This window comes from Kogia breviceps, chromosome 5 (genome assembly GCF_026419965.1).
Source record: "Kogia breviceps isolate mKogBre1 chromosome 5, mKogBre1 haplotype 1, whole genome shotgun sequence".
Taxonomy (NCBI): domain Eukaryota; kingdom Metazoa; phylum Chordata; class Mammalia; order Artiodactyla; family Physeteridae; genus Kogia; species Kogia breviceps.
The window spans coordinates 90,468,023-90,484,682 of record NC_081314.1 but is presented as its reverse complement, the minus strand read 5'-3'; positions in this window follow the sequence as shown (position 1 = coordinate 90,484,682).

Here is a 16,660-nt window from a genome sequence, read left to right as displayed (position 1 = left end):
GAGTTTTTAAAAGAACATCCCTTCAAAGAGAAAAGATGTCTTTTAAAGAGCAGATAGTACACACACCAATTATGGTTATAAATAGGTAGATGTGGTGTTTAATGCTCCTGAAAGTAAAGCAGGTTCTTGGATTAGTGGGGATTTTTATCATATATTCCAACCCCCTCATAATCCAGAAGAGAAATGGAAGTTCAACTGATTGGTCCAGTGTCACACAGCCACTTAATATCAGAATTCAGACCTCCTGATTTCTAGTGTCTCTTTGTACTCAATCATACTGTATATCTTTTCCTTATTATGTACTTTTCATTCAGAACCAAGAAGTTGGGTTTATAAATGAGACAGATAACGTAATCAGAAGAAAAGTAGGGAGAAATGACTGGCTAGCCAAGGTGCTTGTGGACATTGTCATGACTCAAGTCATTTTTAGAAGGAAAATGTGTTTGAGGAATTGTTGACTTTGAGCCAGAGTTTAGGAAGGTGAGTCTAGAAATAGCCATTTTTACCAGAATTATATAACAGAAGTCTTTAAAGTGGGGAGGAGTAAGAACATAAACAATTATAAATACCTTATTAAGGATTTATATCCAGAATATATGAAGAACTCCAAGTCAAAAAAAAAAAGATAAATGATGACATAGATAAATGGATGAAAGTCCTGAACAGGCACCTCACAAAATCGTTGAATAATGATGGTCAGCTTCTAGTCATCAGGGAAATGTGAATTAAAATTACCATGAGATACAATTTTATATACACTAGAATGACTAAAATGGAAAGGACAGAGAATACCAAGTGTTGATACAGATGTGGAGCAACCAGAACTCATACATTTTTGGTGGGAGCATAAATTTCTACAGCCACTTTGGAGAACTATTTTGGGTGGTATCTACAAAGTTGAGTTAGTAATACCTAATACACAATAGAAATGCATACATACATGTTCACAACCAGAAGATATGACCCAAAACGTTTATAGCAGCACTGTTTGTAATAGCCCCAAACTGGGAAGTACCTAAATGGTAGTATGGAAGAATGGATAAGTGGGTTGTGGTATATTCACACAGTGAAATACTATATAGACGTGAGAGTTAATGCAACAACATGAATGAACTTCACTAATAATGTTTAAAGAAGCCAAACAAAAGAAAGTATACTGTATGATTCCATTTATATAGAATTCAAAAGCATAAAACTAATATATGGTGTTTGAAGTCAGGATAGCAGTTACACATGTGGGGAAGGGAGTGTCATCAAGAGGGTGGGATATGGGGGGCTTCTAGGGTGTTGGTAATGTTTTGATTCTTTTGGATCCTGCCATACATGGATGTGTTCATTTTGTAAAAATTCACACACATGATTCAAGCACTTTCCTGTATGTATATCATACTTAAATAATGTTTACCAAAAACATTGCACTTAAGGGATTTCTATTTATTTAAAGTATAGTTTCACACTAAGATATGTATAGTGGTGGTTTTAAAGTGCTTTTGAATTTTACCTAGTAAAATGATCACATTTTTGTTTGTTTGATTTTTAAATGTGCACTTTTCTAGCAGTGGTGATAGATTTGAATTTTTCAATCCAGGAGCTCTCAGATCTGTTTGCAACAAGTAACTTACTTTGCCAGACAGCTGACCAGGATTTGGGGAAAGTATGTTCTTGGAACAGAATGAAGCTAACCAGACCACACAGTCAGAAAATGCAGACACTGTTGGCTTGTTAACAGTGCTATAGCCGGTCCATGCAAATATGTATTCAGGTGTCCCTGAATACACATCACAGCCCTTAAAGCAGCAGTGGATGACTGTTAAAAGCAGCTTTGATGTTTTAAATATAGATGTCTTAATGAGCTGTTTCTCAAACTTGTCTGAATATAGGAAATATGGGACTGTGTTAATGATACAGATTCCTAGGCCCTGCACCAAACCAACTGAATTGGAATCCATTCTAAGGAAAAGGTATAGGAGTCAATTTAACAAATATCCCACATAATTCTTACCATGGGGCAAGTTTTAGGACATAAGTATCTTTATTCAATGCTTAGATATTAAAAGGTAACCCAGGAGACTTAAATAAGTATTCTCTGAATACTAACAGTTCTACTACAATCTCAGTATTTTAAGATTTTGCTGAACCATTTATCCTTTAAGACATCCCCTGTTATTGGCCTTAAACAGTGCTCTACTGATTCATGTGTATTCTGACTAATTGAGATTCAGAACTGTCTGGCAGTAAGACAAAGTTTTCCTAAATCACGAAATTTGAGCAATAATAATTGTTATACCTATGGATTTCAAACAGGATTCTGTTACAGTGGTTTCAGGTATTTACTGAATGGACTAGCAGTTTCTCTTCTGTTCATTTCTTTGTATGCAGGAGATTTCAGAAAGGAATCAAAATCCTGTGATATATTTGAATTTTTTCATACACAGGCTTAATTTGTGAATAAAATGATAGAAGAATATAATTTAGTCTCATTTTTTAAAAACAGCATTTGTCCTGGGATTTTAAATTCCTTTTTCTTTAATCCATTACAATAATTTTTTAGTTTGATTTTCAACCATCATCTGAACAGCTCTTATACTTTTATAACTTCCAAGTAGTACATCTAGCATTTACTAGATGACTTAAAATTGCACTGAGTTTTAGACACCTTGTGTAAAAGCCACGTAACTTTCAGTCACATAAAATCATATTCATGGCCTTTATTTTTATTTATTTATTTATGTCTGCGTTGGGCCAGTTTCTGCGCATGGGCTTCCTGTAGTTGCGGCGAGCGGGGGCTACTCTTCATTGCAGTGCACGGGCTTTTTTCTCATTGCGGTGGCTTCTCTTGTCGTGGAGCACATGCTCTATTGTGCACGAGGCTTCAGTAGCTGTGGCTTGCGGGCTCTAAAGTGCAGGCTCAGTAGTTGTGGTGCACGGGCTTAGTTGCTCCAGCATGTGGAATCTTCCTGGACCAGGGCTCGAACCAGTGTCTCCTGAATTGGCAGGCAGATTCTTAACCACTGCACCACCAGGGAACTCCATGGCCTTTATTTTTAAATTGCATGCTTTATTTCAAAGTCTTTATAAAGACCTTTTGACACTTGTCCTAAAAATATGATTTAGGAAAGTATTTTCTCAAGCATGGTATTGTAGGTTGGGTTCTTTGGAAACAGATGGTGAGATAGAGATGGAGGTACAAGTTGCTTATTTGGAATCAACACTAGAAAGGAAGGGGGTGAAGCGGGATTGGGCAGGGAGGAAATCAAAATACAAAGCAGGTTTGGCAAAGCCTTAGCCACCCCATTGGGGAAGCCATGGAGGAAATATTGCAGATCAGAGTTGACATGCATCAGACTGAGACGGCCAGGCCTTAGTACCCCAGTGCCTCTCTCTCTCTCTCTCTCTCTCTCTCTCTCTCCCTCCCTCCCCCACCTCACGGAATCCCGGTTCAGGCTGCCCTGTGAGGATGTGACCTCAGGTGAGGTGGCATCTGCAGACCTAGCCTAGAAGGAGCTGACAGCTGTCAGCTGTCTGCTGACCACACTTCTGGCAGCTGACCAACAAGTCTTTCCTTGACGGGGGATCGCACAGCACAGCTCTGTGTCCATGAGGTAGTTTTGGGGGAGAGACAGATGTATAGTGTACATAAAAATGTACTTCATGAAAATGTACTTCTGAAATAAGTACATTTTCATATGTACATATGAAAATATACTTCATAGCCAAGATTTTAAGGATTTGCTTAGGGAGGAGGCCAAGCTAGTAAAAAAAAAATTGAGCCATTTCTAAAGAAAAATATTAAGTACAGAAAACTGCTGGCAATAAGAAGATATGGCCAGATCATGAAGGCAGTCTTCAAACCAGAAATTTTAACAACCCCTACGAGTGAAAAGCCGGACTCTTTTTTTTTTTTTTTTTGGCGGTACGCGGGCCTCTCACTGCTGTGGCCTCTCCCCTCTCCCGTTGCGGAGCACAGGCCCTGGACGCGCAGGCTCAGCGGCCATGGCTCACGGGCCCAGCCGCTCCGCGGCATGTAGGATCCTCCCGGACCAGGGCACGAACCCGCGTCCCCTGCATCGGCAGGTGGACTCTCAACCACTGCGCCACCAGGGAAGCCCCGGACTCTTTTAGTGCTTGTTAAAATGTCAGTGCTTACTGAATACTTCTGAAAGGACCAATGTTGGCCTGATTCCATATAGAAATTCATCATCAAGTGCAAAACTCTTCAGGAAGTGACTAATTCAAAAATAATAAAACATATTTCTTCACATTTGAATCATGTGACTTACCTAGTCAAATAGTTAAAATTAAAAATTAAATAGAATGAATGAACCGACAAGAACCATTTCAAATATATTTCTTTCTTGTAGCAGCACCTCTTGGTATTACTTTGATTAAACTACTGCCAGGTAAGAAGTAGTTCTGTGATAAACATAATTAAATAAATCTCTGGTATTTATAGATTTGCTCAAGTAAGAAATAACACAATGCACCTCTGTAGCTGCTTTGTGTCTTTGAGGTGTCTTTTTGGGCTTCCCAAAGGGAATTTTGCATGTGCCAAGTTTCCTGTGTTTTTTTTTTTTTTCTGCTAGGCGGGCCTCTCACTGTTGTGGCCTCTCCCGTTGCGGAGCACAGGCTCCGGACGCGCAGGCTCAGCGGCCATGGCTCACGGGCCCAGCCGCTCCGCGGCACGTGGGATCTTCCCAGACCGGGGCACAAACCCGCGTCCCCTGCATCGGCAGGCAGACTCTCAACCACTGCGCCACCAGGGAAGCCCCAGAAGATTTTTGAAAAAATATTTTATAAAGCATTTGTAGTTATTCTTGGTGGGAAGTTTGGTCCAAGTAAATAGCCCACCCTATTACCAAAACTACAATTAGAACTCTACCATGTGTTCTTTAAACCTCACAACAATTCTAAGAAGAGGTTACTGTTCCTCTTTTTTCCAGATAAAGAAGCAGATGAGGCACATAGAAGAAACTTACACACAATCATACAGCTAGTGAATATTAGAGCCAGAATTTAAATTCACTTCTATTTGGGGAATTCCTTGGCAGTCCAGTGGTTAGGACTTGGTGCTCTCACTACCAAAGGCCTAGATTCAATACCTGGTCAGGGATCCCATGAGCTGCAAGGTGCAGTAACAACAACAGCAAAAAATCCACTTCTATTTTGCTCAAAGCTTTTTCCCTTAGCTACCCAACAATATGCCTTACGCAGAGTGAAGACTTTTGGTAACTTTTCTGAAAAGTAATTTAACCTTTTTGTTTTGCTTTTTTAAAGTATTAGATAACAGTGAACCCAGATGCTAAATAAAAAGGTGTTGGAACACTAGAATCCGTGTTTTTTGCTTTTTTTTTTCTTTTTGGTGCTGGAACCCGGGATCAAATCCAGTTTTATTTTGAACAATTATATTAATAACAACTACCAAAAATGTTCTGGAGTTAGAATATGCAACTGAAGGAAATGGTGACAGCTTAGGAAAAAAAGAGAAAAGAACACAAATAAAAATATTACCTGTAGTTGATCCTGTTGGTGAACTGCCCATAGTCCATTTACCAGGCCAGTTCACCGCCTCCAACTGTGTGTTGACCGCTAAGATTCATAGCAGCACATTTGTACTGAAACTTGCCCTCAACCAAAAGGAGCTGCCACATGTGGCAATGCCTGGAAGGTTAAGCATTCTGTGCCTGTGCTCTCCCACCACCCCACGCCCGGTGGTCCCAAGCCAATATGAGGGTATCAAAGACCAATCCTCTTGCCTCAAGGTGAATGTCGCCATGTGTGCCTGTGACGACATTCATGCTCTAGAGCTTCCTGTGGGATCAGGATGAACTTCAGCTGCACCCACATGAGTGTCTACTTTGCCTCTCCTTTCCTGCTTCTCTTATAAGTTTCCCCTGAGCAGCATTCCCTCAGCATGTCACTTGTACAGGAATCTCTTTCTCAGGTTCAGTTTCCAGGGAATGGAACCAAACACATAACCTTCCATTTCCTCCCTTTGGACCATTTTCTCTTCCACAGAATTTCTCACTGAGTAGAAATAACTACCAGGATTTTTCCAGCCATGTTGAGCATGGTCAGGCATCTTGTTCTGAGAAGTTTCAACTGAAAAAAGTCCTTCAAATTGTAATCTTCATTTTGAAAGAATTGAGAATTCAAGTCCACATATTTTTCTTCGATGACCTTCTTCTTTTCTAGGATCTGAATCACGTACAGATGCTGTTTCCCAGGGGTTGGACTTACTTTTAAATGCACTGTTGTGTGGTCCAAGGCAAGATACTCACTGATATTAGTATTCTGTTCTCTGTTCCCAGCAAACATAGCTACACAAAAAATACTACATATTTTACAATTTGTATATATTTAACATTGAGTTCTAATCACCGTGAGCACAATTTGTATTCTTATCTTTTGTAGGCAGAATTAGCACTTATCCGTGAATTGTTATAATTCAATGTTAAACTGCTAATGATCTTGCTAGAGATTTTAAAACATAATACTCCTGTGGCCTGTTAGATTCAATAAAATAGATAATATAGTTTCCAATATGTCTAATTTCTAGGAAGAGTGTTATATAAGGGAAAACATTGTCTCAACATGTTTGATGATCTCTGAATTTAATTACACCATCAATAGTCTATTAGAAAACATTTACTTATATCTTTGTAAAAGCAAAGCATTTCTACTTAAAGTAGCAATGCTAAAATTGTGAGGTTAAGTGATATCATTAAAGCAAAGGAATAGGAAAGGGGTGTGAGAGATGGCAGGTCAAATTTAGATATGTTTGTTTATTTAACACCATAGGTGACAGTGCTACATTAGATAATATAAGGCATCCGATTTCAGAAATTGGCTCAAGGTAGATTTAAATAATTCATGGTTTAATGAAATGAAATCTAGAAACCCAATACCTTTAGCAAATGACATAGGAGCTCTCTCAGCTTGCTTTTCTCTCTTTTTATCCCAACATTAGCTTCTACTTCACATGTACCCTTAGATTTTGCCAGTCTCTAAAGTTGTTCTCTCCAGTGGATCTTATGCTACTCTCCCAGATAACTTTATTATCCCTTTCCCTTTCTCAATCCTCTTTTTCTCTTTTGGCTCTTTCCTACTAGGCTAAAAATACATTCAGGCCACTTGCATCTTACAAAAGTGATTCAAATCAAGACCAAAATCTTTCTGTCAATCCAACATTCAACAAGCAACATTTAAATAAAAAGGGAATTACTTTTGTTAGTTGTTTATTTTTCATTAACTTAAAAATACTATGAAATGTATCATGCATACAGAAGAATATATAATATTTACATGGGCAATTTAAAGAATAGCATACATATGTATGTACCCATTACTCAGATTAAGAAATAGAACATTAAAGGAACACAGAAATCCTGTGTCTCTCCTCAGTTGCATCCATCTTCCTCCCCGCAAAGGTACACATCACTCTGAATTTTGTGTTAATCAGTCCCTTGTCTTATTTACAGATTTTCCACTCACATATGTATTCCTAAACAATATTCCTTAGTTAAAAAGAAAAAGAAAAGAAAAGCTGAGTAGCAAGCACCAAGCTTCCTGTGTAAAAGAAGGGTGACATTGCCAGTATCAGATAACAGCTTTTAGGAGAAAATAAACTGAACAGAGCCTATGGGTCATGATTTGGTCATTACACCAGTCGGGTTCCCTGAGCATTTATAAGAACTTCTTCTAGGAAGTCAGGGGGCAAGGGCTTTATGGAGCCCTGAGAGCATAGCGCTCATCATAGTTTAGGCCCCTGGACCAGATAACAGATATTTAGCAAACATATGGTCAGAGAGAGTAGACTGCTCTGTGTTTTCTGCTTCTAAATCTCCTCTGGCTACTTCCAGCTCTCAGGAGGAAGTCAAAGCAGAAACTTGTGACGTGAAGCTGCAGAGCATGGAGGGAGAATAGGAGCTTAACAAACTAAGTACGGGAAAGAATCTGAGCAAGACCCCTGTGGGGATTTTGTCCTCAACTAAAAGAAGGTAAATGGCAACAGGGATCTTGGAAATGAGCACTCAACTGGTTTGTCTCGAGTTGCACTGCCCCTGTCTAAACAGTTGTCTTCTATATCTTGTCTCCAGCTGTTGTTCTGGGATCTTCCTTCAGCATCTTCTTGGGGGTTCCTTTCATTTCTCTCCTGGTTCCATTTCCTGTTTTTTGTATCCCACTTTTTGTCTTTACTGGTCTCTCAATGAGCAATTTCTCCAGTAGCTTCTTTCTCAGATGGGGTGGTAAATTTTTTGAGACACTGTATACCTTTAAAAACATATAGTTGCCTAGTAACCTGGAGGTGGTGAGATGATCTAGGGTGTGTAACTGCTTCTCAAACAACTTTGACCTTGCTCTCCTTATTTTAGCTGCTATTCTACTTCCTCTTCCCTTTTTATTTATCACCAGTTCCACACATATTTTGGTGTTGCCAATTCCTATGCTTTTGGGGGATTCTGTGGTATAAATTGGGTTGGTCTCAGTTTTCCCCACTACCAGTTTAGGAGTTGGCTTTCTCAGTTTTATAAGTCAGTTACCACTTGTTCCCCTCTTTCTAGAGTGAATCACAGCTGACCATTGACTCCAATAGAATGTGGTATAGGCAACACTGTATAACTTCCAAGCCTAGGTCATAAAAAGCATTGCAGCTTTCACCTTGTTCTCCTGGATCAACATACTCTGAGGAAGGCCCCGCCAGCCATCTTAGAAAGGTCCATGTGGAGAGAAACTAAGACCCCAAACCAACAGCCTGCACCAAGTTGCCAGTCACTATGTGAGACACCTTGAAAGTGCTTCCTCCAGCCTTAGTCAGGCCTTTGGATGACTAGTGCCCCACAGTATTACTGAGGGCAACCTCAACCTCATGAGAGACAGTGAGCCAGAACTTCCAGGCCAAGCTACTTCCAAATTCCTGATCCACAGCAACCATGAGAGATAATTATTATTGTTATTTTCAAGCCACTAAGGTTTTGGGTGATTTGTCATGCAGCTATACTAACTGGAACACCACTGGGCCCAGAGAAAAAGTGATTGCCTTTTCTTCTGCTGACTAGTACTTCCAGACTCTTCTCCTTCACTCTTCCCTAAAACCCTAGCTCTCACTTTCACGCCAGAAAAGTATGCCACGGACTACCTCCCTTCATTGCAGTCATCTACGAAGTCACAGTCCACATACTCTTTTTTACTGAAGATTTTTTCCCCTTGTTCATGGTCACTTTCCTCTGTGCTACTCTTTTTACACTTGGTTTCTTGGTTTGTTCGGGCTGCTATAACAAAATACCACAGACTGGGTAGCTTATAAACAACAGAAATTTACTTTTTTCACTTCTGGAGGCTGGAAGTCCAGGATCAAGGTGCCAGTATGGTTGCGTTTTCATGAGTGCCCTCTCCTTGATTTATGGCTGGCACCTACTTTCTGTGTCCTTACCTGGTGGAAGGGCAAGGAATCTCCATGGGGTCTCTTTTATAAGAACACGAACTCCAATCACCTCATACCTGCCAGAATGGCTATCATCAAAAAGAACACAAATAACAATTGTTGGCGAGGAGGTGGAGAAAAGGGAACCCTCCTACACTGTTGGTGGGGATATAAATTGATGCAGCCACTGTGGAAAACAGTATGGAGGTTTATCAAAAAACTAAAAATAGAACTACCATATAACCCAGCAATTCCACTCCTGGGTATATATCTGAAAAAAAACAAAAACAGTAATTCGAAAAGTTACATGCACCCCAGTGTTCCTAGCAACATTACTTACAATTGCCAAGATATGGAAACAACATAAGTGTCCATCAACAGATGAATGGATAAAGAAGATGTGGTGTATATATACAGTGGAATACTACTCAGCCATAAAAAAGAATGAAATTTTGCCATTTGCAGCAACATGGATGGACTTTTTCATCTTCCCAAACTGAAATTCTGTACCTATTAAACAATAGGGGATCCATTCTGCCCTGTCCCCAGCCCCTTGAAACCACTGTTCTACTTTCCGTCTCTGAATCTGACTACTCTAAGTACCTCATAAGTTGAACTAATTTTGGAAATTTATACTCTTTATCATGTGTGGCCATGGAAATCTCTGTTAGCTTAGTGGTCAGCTAGAGATTTGACAGAGATTTCCTTAAACTCCAGGAACAGAAAGAAAGAAATAAAGAGGGGGGGGGGGAAGGAAAGAAAGTTAATTCAGTCTTTGCAGATGCCCTGACTTCAAAACTCATCTAGGCAATTTACAACTCTGCCCTAGCTTTCCCTTTCTGAAGAGGGTGAAAGTCAGCCAGAGGTGAGAGCTTAGGGCCTTAGGTCTTTTCTGTGCATGATCCAAGCTCTGACATATGTGTGACTTTCTGGATTCCCTGGAATTTCTGGGAGCTTTTCAAAGCCCTTCTTCCCTAGCCTTTCCTCTCAAACTTCTCAGATTGTTTATTGTTTGCCTCAACTGTTTTCCCTTGTCCCAAATGGCAGGCAGTGGCTATTACAGTGTTTACCTTCAAATGTTTTCTGTAAATACCACCCTCTTCCCCTCCTTTAGGTAGAGAGTTCTGAGTTAGGTGAAATAAGGCAAATCCTTTAGCTGGTCCTTCCAGGAGCCACCAAGACAGGTCAAAGCAAACAACCACAATTCTTTAATAAGTTCTGTGCTACTCCTCTAATAGTGGGAACCAGTTCTAGAAATGTGGGCTATTGTGAAGCAGGGGGTGGTAGCAGAGTAAAGTAAAATGTCACAAAGCTCTCTTACTGAGATTTAGCTCTTTTTTTTAAGTTAAGCTTTCCCCTGATTATTGTAAGCTTTTTGTTGGATTCCTGAGTTGCTAATAAGTAGGTCCTGACAGTTTTTGCCAGCTTAATTGTTTCTTTTGTGAAGATACAGACTTTCAGAATTCCCTACTCTGCCATTTTTGTTGATGTTACTCCCTCTCACTTTTTTTAAAAAAATTGAAGTATAGTTGGGGCTTCCCTGGTGGCGCAGTGGTTGAGAGTCCACCTGCCGATGCAGGGGACACGGGTTCGCGCCCCGGTCGGGGAAGATCCCACGTGCCACGGACCGGCTGGGCCCATGAGCCATGGCCGCTGAGCCTGAGCATGCGGAGCCTGTGCTCCGCAACGGGAGAGGCCACAACAGTGAGAGGCCTACGTACTGCAAAAAAAAAAATTGAAGTATATTTGATTTACCATATTATATTAGTTTCAGGTGTATGACATAGAGATCGTCCTCTCATTCTTAAAAAAAAATCAGCATAGAATTCCAATGGGTGGATGTACATAATTTAGCCAGGCCTTCATTGATGAACATTTATTTTCAATTGTTGCTAATGCAAACAATTCTCCAGTGAATAACTTTGCACATTATTTTGCATGTATGCAATTAAATCTATAGGAAAAAGCCAAGAAGTGGAATTGCTGCAAGAGTATCTGCATTTTGTGATTTTTATTTTTTGTTAAATTTTTTTTTTAATTTTAGGCCATGCCATGTGGCATGCAGGATCTTAATTCCCCAACTAAAAATCCCCTGTGACTTTTATAGCTATTGCTAAAGTGCTATATTACTTTATACTCCCACCATGAGAGTTCCTATATCCCTGACAGTCTTGCCAATAGAATGTGTTATCAAATTTCTGTACCTTTGTCAATCTAGCAGGTGAAAATGATATTTCAGGGTGGTTTTAATTTCTTTTATTCCGAGTGAAATTGAACATCTTTTAATATTTTTTAAAGAGGCACTTGTATTTCATTTCTGTGAACTTTCTGACATATACTTTATCAATTTCTTACCTGATTGTGGTTTTTCCATTTCAGTTTCTAGAAGTTCTTTATTTATTAGTGTGACCTCTCTTTGAATACATGACCATGAATCTCATTTAAGCATTGGTGTTGCCCAGCAACCCTGTTTCCCTCATACATCAGTCCATTTGTTTTCCTATGGTCCCAAGTAAGTGTTTCATAATTTCTCCTTTCTCCTCAAACTTCCAACAACTTGTCCTCCATATTCACTTTCAGGCTTGGGTGTTTTTTCACTGAGAAATATCAATGCCCTTCAGCCAAAGGCCACCAGGAGCACACCTGTAGTGGAACAGCACTCGTTGCCATGAGCGTGAAAGCACATCACGAAGAACCTTGAGGACGTCTCAGTAAAAGTGTGTTAGAAAGGATTTACTATGGGATTTGGGTTTGTGTTGGGGGATTTTGTAGGGAGGATTCAAGAGGTGGGGATTCTCCCTGGATTATATGTTGTCAGAAAGCTGCAGTAATTCTATGATTGGGCATCTTCATACATCTTACCTAGAAGATGGGAGCAACAAAGTGAAGCTAAAGCTGTGACTGGGAAAGAAGCAGGTGTCACTCATTAGCCAGCTTAGGGGGATATTTGGTCATTTTGGTGGTTTGAGTCACGTCTATATTTTTGTGTCTGTTTAGACATGACTATGACCCCGTTTTTGTCTTGTTCTACCGCAGTCACAGAGTGGCTTTGTTTGACATTAGTGTGGTGTGAAATTTATGTGTGCACAGAACACTGTGGCCTGGCTGTGAGTGCCAGGCTGTCTCCTGGCTGTCAGGGCTGCCTTGACGCAGTCAGAAGAGAACTTCCACAAACTCATCTCAGCACATCTGTTCACTTACCTGCACTTGTGCCCATTTATTCTTCCTTGAGACTAAGGAAGAACATCCCAGGTTCCTATCGGGGCCAGCCCATCCACTTGCATACTGAATCCTACCCCCTTACCTATTCAAGGTCTTTGCTCCAGCGGCTCTCCCTACCCTATCTCTCCTACATTAGTGATTTTCCCTCTCTGTTGGGTCATTCCCATGAATCTTCAGACATGTTGTTATCATTCCCGTCTTAACAAACAAACAAAATTTAAAAACAAATCTAAACAATAAGCCCCCTTTTGACTCTAAATGCCCCCTCTAACTCCTTCCCTATTTCACTGTCTCACTTAGAGCAAAACTCTTCAAACTAGTTGTTTATACTCACTGCCTTCTACTCTTTTCCCTTTCCTCCTGAATCGGTTTTCCACTGACATTGTTCTTGTCAAGGTCACCAATGACCTCCAGATTGATAAATGCAGAGCAATCTAGAACTATTCTCAGTTCTTATCTTATCTGATCTATTAGCAATATTTGTCATCTTTGCTTTTTCCATCCTCTTTGAAATATTTTATTTGGCTTCAGGTTGAAGTCCTCTACCTCATGGACCATTCCTTCCCAGAGTTTTTGCTGTTTCCTCTTCATCTCCTCAACTTCTGCATCTTGGATTGTTCCAGGAAGAAGTCATCAGGTGTTTTTACTATCTGCATTCACTCACTTGGTGATCTCATCCACTTTCATAGCTTTAAAAACCATTGATATTCTGATAATTTCCAAATCTCTATCCCCAGAACTTCGGGATTATGCATACAACTTCCTATTTCACATATCCGTTAGGATGTCTAATTTGCATCTCAAACTTAACACATTTAAAACCAAACTCACAGCTCTCCCCAGACTGTTCTTCTCTTAGGCTTTCTTATCTCATTTAATAGTTGTTCCATCCTTTCAAGTGTTCAGGCCAGTAGCTTTAGAGTCATCCTGACTTCTTTCTCTCATACTACACAACCAATCCACCAGAAAATCATTTTAATTCTTCCTTCAAAATACTGTCTATGCAGAATCTCACCACTACCACCACTGCCACTCTGGTCCAAGTCATCATCCCTAATCTGAGTTATTGCAGTAGCCTTCTAATTGGTCTCTTTGATTCTGTCATTGTCCCTTTATCATCTCTTCCTAACATTTGTGGAGTTTGGGACAAGGATATAAACGGATGCGCATATTTGCTTAAATTTGTAAAAATTATAAATCAATAACTTAAATATATTCTACTTTCCTATCTTTGCAAATATATCACTCCAAAGACCTAAAAATCCAGTTAGAATTTAGAGTTCTTGGGCTACCCAGAGTTCTATGCCAGGTATAAGTGATGTGGAGATAACTATTTCCTGGCCACTAGCCTGCAACCTGCCCTTCTTTTATTCCAGCTCTGGCTCCATTCCCCAATGCAAGGACCCTTTTGTCCATGCATATGGACACTTAGTCTACAAATCCAAGCTCCATTTACACCCATTACAAACAGCCGCTCCTTGGTAACTCCACAGGCTTCGGGTGTGCACACCAGTGATGTCATTTATTCTTGGAAGAACAGATTCACGGAGGAGGTCTTTGTGGTTCATGGAAGTGGACTTGGGGCAGTTTGGGCAAGGAATTCAGAGTTCTGGCTCTTTGCAGTGTGGTCTCTAAAGGGAGGAATGTGGCCAGAGGAGGCCTAGAGTAGAGCCTATAAAGTAAGGCTCAAGGCAGGGGCTCTTCTTATCTGGATGTCCGCTTAGGCTCCCCTTTACAGTTTGTAAGGGGAGAGGACAGGAGCACGGAGACCAATCAGGAGACTACAGTAGACAGAATGGTCCTTTTACAGAGCGAGTCAGATGGCACCACTCTTATTCTCACAGCTCTCCACTGGCTTCCATCTCATGCAAAGGAAAAACCAAAGTCTTTACAATACTTAAAATCTTCTGCTAGATCTGACTTGTCCTCATCCACCTTGCCTGATTGGTCTCATTTACTTTAGTCTCCCCCTTGCTTACTTGCTTCTGTCCACACTGGTCTCCCTTGCTGCTCCTCAAACAGGCCAGGCACCCTTCCACCCCAGAGATTTTTGAGCTCACTCATCCCTCTGTCTAAAGCCCCCTTATCCCAGATATCCCTGTGGCATATTCCCTTCTTCCCTTGTGCCTTTATTCAAATATTACCTTCTCAGTGAAGCTATGACCTGCGTATTCAAAATCTTTCTGTTTCTTCCTTGGTTTGTGGTCTCCAAAGCCATTATCACCATCTGGCATAGGTGTAATTTTACCTATGATCTATCTCCCAACTTTAGAATATAAGCTCCATGAAGACTGTGATTTTTATCTATTTTATTTATGAGCTCCCAGCTCTCGGAACAATGTCTGGTCCATACTAGGGGCTCAGTGTTTATTTCTTTCTTTTTTTTTTTTTTTGCGGTACACGGGCCTCTCACTGTTGTGGCCTCTCCCGTTGCGGAGCACAGGTTCCGGATGTGCAGACTCATTGGTTATGGCTCATGGGCCCAGCCGGTCCGTGGCATGTGGGATCTTCCCAGACTGGGGCACGAACCCGTGTCCCCTGCATCGGCAGGTGGACTCTGAACCACTGCGCCACCAGGGAAGCCCAGTATATACCTATTGAATTAATGATTACAAACCATTTAAAATCTTTTTTATTTCAACACAGTGCTGCTTAGAGACCAAAATAAAATGTGTTACAATTTATTAATATAATACCAATTTTGTGTCTGATTAAAGAGAAATAAATTAGCCCTATAATAATCTCAGTCTCACATTTATATGAGTTTTATATGATTGTTTATCTCCATTTCTATATTTTAAATTTAGGAAATTTAAGTTATTATTTCTGCCAAAAGCAAAACATAGTGCCTTCCAGATAGTAGGCTCTTCAGAAATCTGTCTAAAACATATAATGCCTTCCTAAGTTTCCACTCAGTAAATATACTGTAATTTAGTTACTATCATTTCCATTTTTTGGATGTTTACTTTTCTAATATTTCACAAGTATAAGAAATCCTGCAGAGAACATCTTGATGAATAAAGGATTATTTCTTTAGTGTAGATTTGTTAAGTACCAATTTATACTATCACACAATTGAATTATAAACATGGTTTGTCATTTTAAATGTGCAGTTCTTTGATTACTATATACTAAAAAGAGCAAACCTTAATTGAAAATTTGCTCTGTGCTAGAGGCTGTGCTATTTTATATAGATTATCAAATTCGAGTCCATTATTACTTCATACTTATTAGGGACTAAATATTTGTATCTGCTTTAAATTAATACGTTGAACCGTAACCTGTCAGTTTGGTTGTATTTGGAGTCAGGAAGTATTGTAATTAAGGTTAAATGAGGTCATAAGGTTGGAGTCCTGATCCAACAGGATTAGTGTCCTAGTAAGAAGAGACACCAGAGAGCACACCACATGAGGACATGATGAGAAGGTGGCATTTGCAAGCCAGGAGGAGAGTCCTTACTAGAAACCAAACTAGGTGGAACCTTGGTCTTGGACTTCTAGCCTCCAGAACTGTGAAAAGATACATTTCTGTTGTTTAAAGATACCCAGTCTGAGGTATTTTGTTATGGTAGCTCAAGCTGACTAATACCATACTGTTGCTATCTCTACGTATCAAATGAGGACACAGGTAACAAGAGATTAGATGAGCTGCCAATATATGGTGGAGCCAAAATTTGAACCCAGACAATTTTTACTTCAGGGCCAGCCATTTGTTCTGCCTAGCCAATGGGATCATCTAATCATATCTTTTTTTTTTTTTTTTTTTTTTTGTGGTATGCGGGCCTCTCACTGTTGTGGCCTCTCCCGTCGCGGGGCACAGGCTCCGGACGCGCAGGCCCAGCGGCCACGGCTCACGGGCCCAGCCGCTCCGCGGCATGTGGGATCTTCCCGGACCGGGGCACGAACCCGTATCCCCTGCATTGGCAGGCGGATTCTCAACCACTGCGCCACCAGGGAAGCCCTAATCATATCTTTTTTTCATTTTATCTATGAAGGGTCTTTTTTTTTTTTTTTTTAA